Genomic DNA, 10287 nt, shown 5'->3' with positions numbered 1-10287 from the left:
TTTAAATTGAGATGTGTCAATACCTGCTGCTTGTAGCAGACTTGGTACCCACCTAGCAACCGTACTAGCCGAAACGGGTTTATGAGGTTGGACTACTGACAGGAAAAGCCGATTTTCCTGGCTAGCAAGAACAGATCTCATCTCCCGCACGAGATTTATAATCCTTGAGGCAATCGACAACACACAAGTTTTTATCCTCAGGGAAGCTGGCATGAAAGGACTGCTTTTTATACTTTCCAGTTCGAATAGACTTAGTCAGGCAAGGAAGGTTGAAAACTACCCCTTCAGGATAAAAACGTCTACTGTTGCCAGAGATATGCCATCCTCCCAGTTGGAGGTGGTTCAGAGGGTGGGACACTCCCTCCCGGGTTAAAAGATTGGGAGACTGGGGAATAAGGACTGGAAAGTCTACTAAAAGATCCAGCAAGAGGGGATACCAGGGTTGAGATTTCCACACAGGTGCTACCAACACAAGATATGGGGCTTGTTGTCTCATACCTTGACTGAGGCACCTTCCCAGACGACAGAAGGGGGTAAAGGCATAACCCCTGACCATGTTCCACTGAAGGGAGAAGGCATCCACTGCTTCCGCATGGGGGTCTGGTTTCCAGCTCACAAAGCGAGGTAGCTGGTTTGTCAACCGAGAAGCAAACAGGTCGAGTTCCATAGGGCCCCAAAGGTTCTGAAGGGTCTGGAACATTACTGAGCAAAGCTTCCGATCAGAGGAGTCCAGGTGATACCTGGATTCCCTGTCTGCAGTCACATTCAGGATCCCCGGAATGTGAGTAGCAGACACTGTTATCTGCCTCTGAAGACACCACTGCCAGAGGTCGCGAGACAGAGAGGCTAGGGCACGAGATTTGGTTCCCCCCATTTTGTTGATGAATGTAAGTGCAGTCACATTGTCCATCAAGAGCTGAATGTTAATGTTTGTTTTGTCCTTTGCGAAGCATTTGATCGCGAAGGAACCTGCTAAAAGCTCCAGACAGTTTATATGGAGAAACTGTTCGGATTGACACCATAGGCCGCCTGTACTCACTCGTGCATCATACGTATCTACATACGTGCCGTTAAGTTGATTCGTAATAAACCCTGATTTTCGCTATTGCTTAAATAGCGCTCTCTACTGCGAGGATCGTGCATCATACGTATCTACAACCGCAGTTCAAAATATATGAACTTCATATATTCATTTTATCTGATTTATCATCACGGGTTTATTACGAATCAACTTAACGGCCTGCTCCCAGTTGGCTTGTTAGCTCAATTGGTAGAGCGCTGCACTAGTATCGCAGAGGTCAGTGGTTCGAGTCCCGTACAGGCCTGATTTTTTTCAGGTCTGATTTTCGCCATTGCATAAATAGCGCTCTCTACTACGAGGATCGTGCATTTTACGGACATACCTTTGTTCACTGGTTTGGCTTGTGGGTGGGGGAAAGCCCTTCCCCTCGGTTGAGAAGGACGGGATCTGGTTTGCCAACGTCCTTGGCGGGTTCCACGTCGTAGGTTGCTCCATGGTCCTCCACGTGCCAGGTAGGGATGTCCACGTGGAGGGGCGGGCCGAAAAAGCTGTTGCCCCACTTTCTGAGCTTCAGTAATTGCTTTCGCCGTTTCTGTACGCTCTTTAAGACGTGACTTAAAACCTTTGCCAAATAGATCTTTGCCTGCATCAGGGAAAGCCTCCTTACCAAGGGATGCATAAACCTTGTTTACCTTAGATAGGACTGCTACCCTACGTTTTTGTGAGATTGTGGCTGAAGCGTGTCCGGCCAACTGAATTGACGTTTGGATGATTGCCATGAGGCCAGTCCCTTCCTCTGTTGAGAACTGGATAATAGAAGAAGGAGCATCAAGCTTGTCCAGTAGGTGTTCATGGGCAGTGCTTAGAGGGCCCAGAATGTCGAGCACTTTATCTTGAATCTCCCTCAACTCGGCGTCAGGGCCGGTTAGACCGCCCATGAGACTAGGCAGGTAAGAGTCCAAGCGTGGAGTGAACGCTGCATCCACGTTGGGTCTTGGGTAATCTTTAACGATCGGACGCTTGTCAAATTTTGATAATTGCGTCCTTGTTGTACCCAGAAACGTCGAGAGCTCTTCCGAAGCCTGCCATCTGGCTGCACTGGCTTCCACACTGTCAGAATATTCACCCTTAACTGCCGACTCATCGGTAGGGTCGTCAATGTTTACAGCAGGCTCGATTTCCCGGTGAAAGGGAGAATCATGACTAAAATGTTTAGCCAACGGGCTAGCACTGGTGGAGTCAACAGACTTTCCCACCAAATCTCCGGGGCCATCAAGCTCACCGGCGGAACGTTTAGTTCCAGGTAGTTCAGGACGTGTTGTGGAGCCATATGGCTTTCCCGCGCTCTCTGACAAACCAGAAGACGATAGCTGAGGAGATCGCCGGAATAAAGCCACGGTCGGCTAACAGCGCCTGACCGAAGCGCTTACCTTCAACACCGAGGTCCATAGAAGGCTGTGAAGGTCCTTGGGACAATAAATCGCCGGTGTTTTCGTCTGATTTCTCCGATTCATCAGCCATGACCGAGAAACGCGTCTTTCAAAATGGCGGAGCGAAACAAAAAGGCACTTTGGTGTGTGACTGCAAGGACTTAAGGGACCACGAGGCCGATGAACTCGTTTTTCTTGTTTTCTCTGGTTGAATTCTGTAAATCGCTGTTGTTGGAGCGGAATAAAGTTGGCATTGCATTGTTACATGGAGTCGAATGTTTTGAAGTATAATCAGCCCTACAGAGTAGCTCAACATCAAATTTGAGGTTTGAGAAGTTCAGGGAAGAACAACGATTTAGTCTCACAGCTGTGACTGTGGCATAATAATATAATAATATTTATTGATTTGCTCGACGTTTGTAATTATCGCTGATCGAGGTTTCTCTTTTACTGATGATAACAGGATTCAGGAAGGCTAATTCAATCAGTGAGTGACAATTGGTATTGCGCAAATATCAATTGGTATTGGTACTGCGCAAATATCAATCCAGAGAAAAAGTTTTCATCTGCGCATTACATTGACTCAACAAAATCCTAAAATCCTAAACATATTCCAATTAACAAAAAGTCTTATTTACAATAACCAATTAATCTTTAAAGTCCTATATACAAATCCGTCTTTATGAAAAGAATAAAAACAATAAATTAGCTAGGAAACGCCTTCTCGAATAAATGAGTTTTAAGAGCCTTCTTGAAAGCATTAACTGAAGATATATTTCTTATAAAAAGGGGAAGATCGTTCCATAATTTAAGGGCAGCCATATGAAAAGATCGATCACCAAGCGTGGAAAGAGACTTGCATGGTGGAATGTTAAGAAGTTTGCCATCATTTGATCTAAGATAGTACCTACCCCCTGTGTCTTTCAGAGATACAAGATCAGAAATGTAAGTCGGAGCAAGTTTATGAATGGCCTTAAAAGTTAACAATAAAATTTTAAAAACAATTCGATATGCTACGGGTGACCAGTGTAGGGCTCTCAGCAATGATGTAATATGACAAAATTTACTTTCTTCAAATACAAGACGTGCAGCAGAGTTCTGGACTCTTTGCAGTTTTTGAATCTGATACGTTGGTAAGCCGTATAAGAGGCTATTACAATAGTCAAGGCGGCTGGAAATGAAGGCATGTATCAGAGTTTCAGTACATTTTCAGTGGCATTTGAACGGTCTATTGATTAAATCATATCGACATCATGGTTATAGTGTGAAGAATATACTTAGAAAGTCTCAAATTAGTAAGTTCTTAAGAGGGAATCGTCAGTAGTTCAAATTTCGATCGAGGGGTCATTCCGCCATGGTACATGTCCTGAGCAAGATTAGCATTCGTTTCAAGGATATGGCAAGTAGCGTTCACTACTGCACGCTGGACATCTGTGATGTGGGCGTCTTAACACCAGACAGCGGTAACGAGTTAGGAGGAGACGATTGAGTCTTCTTGTTTGACTGTGGACTCCTGGAAATCGTCATATTTTAGTTCTCGTTTAATTGGAACAGGTATCCACTGATTGTTTCGATCAATTGTTACCTCTTCCTCATCAGTGCTGAAATACCTCTTCCTCATCAGTGCTGAAATAGAAAGGAGTCGATACGGTATTTTATTTATTTAATCGCTTTCACCATACTTACAATACTAAAAGGACTAAAATATACATATGAACAAGACACAGAAGAGAACGGAGGACAAGGGTGCGGGACACACAACAGAGCGAGGCTCCAAATTAAGTGTGCCGTTACAAGAAATACACAAATACTAACTATGTAAACAACAGACAGTGTGAAATGTATATAAAAAAGTATATAAAATAATAAAAGAAAAAACGAAAACGATAGGAATGAATCCCTCATGCGGCCGATAGAAAGTCCTAATAGCAGCAGTCACCAACTAATAGAAGATCACGTGACCTACTGCATTGCAGCAGATCGACTTCCAGTTGTTGAAGTTAGTGACGTCATAGTTTGTACGAAAAGCAGCCGAATAGCGTTGGAGTACGTGAGATTTAAACCGATTGAGAGAACTAATAATACGAGTGGATACAGGTAAGGTATTCCAGAGTTTAGCGACACGATTAAAGTAACTAAATTGAAAAAGCTTTGTACGGCACTTAGGAATTAGTGCGTCTTAATCAGAGCTATGACGAGTAAGACGGGTGCCTTTGGGCCTGACATAATCAGCTATGGGTAAGGTGTAGTGGCGAGCGCGACGGTTAATGTGGAATTGTATCAATACCCATTGGTGCCTAGGGGATTTTGATTCAAATTCTTCAAAACGATAAATAATATTCTTCCATTTAGTAAACCCATATGGTTCGAATTCCAGTAAAGTCTGTGTAAAAACTGTGCAAATCTTCAATCTATGTTTAGAAAAATGGTAACTATAGCAACCACCCGGAGGTTGTAAGGATGCACCAAATGAACGGATCCACTTCAAGTCCCACAACAGGTGCAGTTTCGCTGTAAAATGAAATAGTTGTGTTTAGTTAAAGTTGAATTCACCAAGACAGTAGGAAATTCAAAGATGAAAGAAAAACATCAAGCTATTAAAATGCTCTTGACACTGCCTTTCGTCTTCTCCGGAGCTATAACCTCAAGGAAACCACTCGTACACGACAACAACAAAAATAAATTCTGAAGTACTCACCTACACACCGGACATTTCCAACTCTCTCTTTTGGAGTTGAGATCTAAGTAAGATTCTAAGTCGAAGCAATACAGAAACAACAAATCGGAGTTTCGTATTCAGTAAACTGGATAACATTCTATCAAATAACTTCATGGGAAGTCACTGTCAGACATCCCAACTCTTAGAAACTAGTAACCATCACTTCTAACATCAATTTTGCTTTGGTTTGAAGGTGTTTGTAATGATTCGGTGTTACATCTGATATGCCCGCATAAATTCCTCTGTATCAGCACTGAACCATTTTCTGGTAATTCGATCTGCCTTGAACAACATTTGTAATCAGATGGTTTTCGGGATCAAGCTTAGCCTAGCATCATGCAAAGTGTATATCTGAATATGTTTACAATCATGGCCTCTGACTGGTAACGTTATTCTTCTGAATGTGATGGAACATGTAAGTGATACTTTGATAGCTTTTTGTTCCACGCTGTCATCTGTACCGCCAGCAGTACATGAACTTAACGGGAAATTTCTTTTAACTCTGTGGATTAAAGAAAATGATATTTGAATCAGAAATTAATACGACTGTGCTACTTGACTGAGAATTCAAAACTTGATGCAAGTCTTCCAGCTCCGGAAAACAGTTATCAGCTCTACAAAGCAGACATTTTATTTTTTTATTATTTTTAATTATTTATTTTTATTTATTTGTTTATCTGCCATTTCGTAATTTATAATACAGTAGTAGAAATAAAAGGAATTACATATACATTAATATAATATAAATGAAGATTTACCATGTGACGAGGAAACCCGTAGGAAAAACAAGAGGCTTATGCGACTGAGCTACAGGCTCCTCATATTTTACAAAAGCGAGGTATCAGTTTTTTGGCGTGATTTAGGTACAAAATGTATTAGGTTAAAAGGGATAGAACATACCCACACATAAAACATTGAGAACAATAGCAGGCACTCAAACAAACATATACTTAAGCAATTTGAGAAAAGTAAGGAAGAGTAAGAAAGGATTCAACTTAAGAGTAATGTTTGCAATTTAGACTTAAACAGGGAAAGTCAGGTGCAACAGCTAGTGTTTGCAGTACTCACTTTTTGTTCTGCCGGAAGAAGTCTTTTACGTAACAAGCTCTGTAAAACGGAGCTGACTGAGGGTCTGTGGACCAACTGAAAGACGAAGACGTGGGATTAAAAGGGAAAAAACACCAACATAAGTTTCATTAACGATAATTAAGTAGGCAACGTTTATTAATGTAGTCAAAGAATGTTGAAGATATACAGTATTGAAAAAGAATAATTCACAATGTTAATTCTGATGTTACTCACACAGCAGCAAGCTGTAACTGATATCTGTATTGTGGTCCTTCCAGGCGTACAAACATTCTTCAAATATAGAGGTTTTTTCATTGGATAATGCAATTCAAGACTTTTTATTGGCTTAGCCATTATGGTGTATGAGCCAATATACTATAATCTAATATCTGTACATTGTAACAACCGGTTTCTTCTTACAAAATAAAGTCGAGAACATTTGTCTAATATCTTAGAGGCGTTTTTTTAATAAAACAATTATTCCACTCGCGCTTGTTGGATACGAGATGATTATAGCGAACTCGGTGCTACGCACCTCGTTGGCTATTGTTATTTCAGTGCGGGCGAATTTCGCGGATATTTATTGCGAGGGGTGCCTGACAGAAGTATGCGAGGCGGAACAGAATTGGCGCGTTGTCGTGTTGCTGTTAAGTTTCTATTTTCTTCGATAAATGAAGAAATTTCCTGGTCGTCTAGCTGTTTTTCTTCGTTCGATTCATCTAATAAACTCGGATCTATATTTGCCAACCATTCCGACTCTTCTTCGCTAGATATATGATTCAAATTGCCCGCCATTTTTTTCCTAACTTCAATCCAACTCTTCGCTCGCGCGATGCGAGAAAAGCTGTCTAACCGGTTCTCTGGAGTACAAATACCGCGTGATATTTATACTCGTCTATGGCGTTTTTTGTGCTCTACAGAGTGTAGTTGGATAATATCTATATGTATATATATATATACCGTAAATGCTCGAATTAGCGCCCAGCCTCAAATAAGCGCCCCGCTTCCTAAGTGCCCCCCTTCAAATGAGCGCCCCCCCCCCTCCCCCGAGAAAAAATGAATCTCGGTACTCGGTACGATATACCAGACGTATACGGTCTATACGGTACTTTATAATGAAATGTGACATTGTTAAAGTAGTTTTCTATAAGGTTTTTGAATTTTTATGTTGCAGTTTGGTTTGAAATAGAAATAAAGATAGTGTCATTTTGAGGCTAAAAATTCATAAACGAAATAAGCGCCCAGCTTCAAATAAGCGCCCCCCTTCGAATTAGCGCCCCCCTCTCGCCTTAGAAAATTAAATTAGCGCCCCGGGCGCTAACTCGAGCATTTACGGTATATATATATATATATATGGTTTGAATAAAAGAAAGGAATTTCATTCGAAAAATAGAATTTGCTTTAATTAATTTTCCATCTTATATTCTTTGTTTGCACGTGACGTTGGCATAAATTAAAAAACCGGGGTCAGCCATGTTGGGGGATAACCACGCGTTACAATCCCTGTAACATAGCTGTCTGAAGTGTAAGTTGAAGGTGTTACGCATATACTTGTCGATGTCATGCATTCTAAATAGCTGTCAATACTTGTAATTAGGCATGCCAATGTAGACTATTTTAAGACTTGTGCTGTAGTTTGGATTGCAATACCTTTATTTTGTGTGAACGGTAAATTTTTTTTGTTGGATACTACACCGCCCACGTGCTTTGCGGAAGCCGGTATGATCGTTTTACAGTTTTAGTTTCCCCTCTTATCATGCCACAACTCTGTGTTGTCTTTGGTTGTTTTGGATTTGGTTGTGTTACAGGTATGAACAAGCAAGCAATTGAAAAGTGGTTATTGTTTAAGCTTTCAAGGCTGTATGTTTCTTATGTAATAAAAATTTTCCAAACTTGGCGCATACGTATATAGTTTAGTTTGAGATTCAGATAATTACTGATACTTGTGGGATTGATGCTGTGTTTTCTAAATAGTGATAATAACAACACAAACTGGGGGATAACCACCCACCTACTTTGCGGAAGCCGGTATTGTCTCGTTGGTAAAGACAAAACCAGGTGAGTCTCTGGCTCCTATTGGCAAAGCTGCCGTAGTGTGCTATGCAGTCACCAATTTATCAGATTCCATGCATTGTACCATTTCTTCGAGGTGAACTTACAACCTGTTTCATTCCAGGTAATTCATGTACAATTTTTCATATAAAGGCTGTAGTTAAGGTTAGCCACAATCTGTCATTAAAGAACTTCAGTAATTCTCAAGTTGACAAAAACACAGCTTTAAGGTACACCATTGACAAGCAACATTTGTTTAGTTTGTGTCACAGATGCTAGTCGTTAATAGATACCTATACGACAAACAACCATAAAGTTCAGTAAGTATTTTGACAAAGAAAGGAGCACCCTCAAAGTAATATTTTGGTGGTTGTGGTACAATTGATTAACCTTGACATTTCAATCATGATTGCTCGGTTAATTTTTTTCTATAAAAAGTTGGACAGATCTAGTTTCCTAAATTAAAGGCTCTTCTTTCAACTTCAAACATGACATATACCATTTTATCTTGCACAAATCATTGTCACAGCCAATTAATGTGCTGCCCTACAAATCTTGTTGACAATAGCACCACAGCCTTTCCTCTTCTTCATCACTAGATGATGTTGAAGAAGATGCAATGGCTACAGCTTCACACCCTGGGCATGTATATTACTTCCCTACAATTTCAGGCAAAATGCACTTGCTTAAGAAATCAGAGGAAACAGAGCATGCATTTTCCCAAAACTCTGTCAGGAAGAATTTCTGCGCAAAGCGATCTATTGTTGTTCACACCACAAAATCACAATATTCAAGCTCACAGATAAAGATCTGGACCTGAACTTGGTAGTAGGCATGACTTTTGTCAAGATGAACTTTACCAAACTCATCTTTCTTTAAACAAAAGTTGGTTTGGCCAGCAGCCTCAGCGATTGTGGAATCCTTGTGTGCATATGGACATTTTATTCACACACACCCATCCCACAGCATTTGCAGTTAATAATCCCATCAGGTGAAGCTATGAAGTATGGTCACCTTCGATCAATATTGAGACCACTGTCAGAAATTGTCAAAGACTCATGGTCAGAAATTGTCAGACTGGTAAGCTTTGTGAGCCCTACCCTCGTTTTCACAACCCCACCTCGTGGCCGCAGTTAAAAACTCGTGGGCTTCAGGGTAGGATATGGACTTAAACAAGACTCTTAGCAGGTTTAGCTGTATTTGTTTTGCAAGCAGTTTTTAGATTGGAAGCAGTAATACGACCTGCCTGCCTGCCATTTGGTACCAAACTTTACATTGTGACTGCTTTCTAGTTGAAGCTTCTATTGCTCCACACTCATCAGGTGTAATCTCAAGCAATATTTGTTGACACTGCTGCAACAACTCTATGTACCAGTAATCTAACTGCAAACACTCTTCTCTAAAAAAAAAAGCTATTGGGAAAGGGCTTGGGTACATTACCAATTTCTTTACAAGTATACTGCTCATTTAAAGGTACGACAAGGGACAAGACTTCTGGATTTACTGTACAGCCAGAAATACTTCTAAAAATAGTTTTCTGCTCTTCTGGGGTTGGGGCAGGTGTCCTGGTTGTTCAGATCCCAGGGTTAGATCTAGTAGCCATAGGACTAACCAGTGTTTCTCCACCATCAATTCATGCTTCCTTCAGGCAGAGGTAAAATCCATCTCACTTATAGGTAATGGGGATTTCTTTCATATCACTAGAGAGAAGCCATTTGTTCTTTTCCTGTGTGCATGTGGTAGAATCTCTAATACTAACACCAGCCTCCACAGCAAAAAGCTCTGCCCCAACATGAGACCACCCTTCACAGAACCCTGCTATGCAATAGCAATGGGAAGCAATTACAGTTCCAAATTTTTATGCCAGAAGCCATGTTCAAAATGGGATGTCACGGGCTCTCTGTGAGCCATTCACCACGTGAGAGTACACAAAACGTCTTAATTCTAAATCCAAAATTTAGATCCTTGAAATATGCCATATCACTCGCTAATGTGAG

Source organism: Stylophora pistillata, chromosome 1, assembly GCF_964205215.1.
Source record: "Stylophora pistillata chromosome 1, jaStyPist1.2, whole genome shotgun sequence".
NCBI classification, from domain to species: Eukaryota; Metazoa; Cnidaria; class Anthozoa; order Scleractinia; family Pocilloporidae; genus Stylophora; species Stylophora pistillata.
This window is presented reverse-complemented; position numbering follows the sequence as displayed.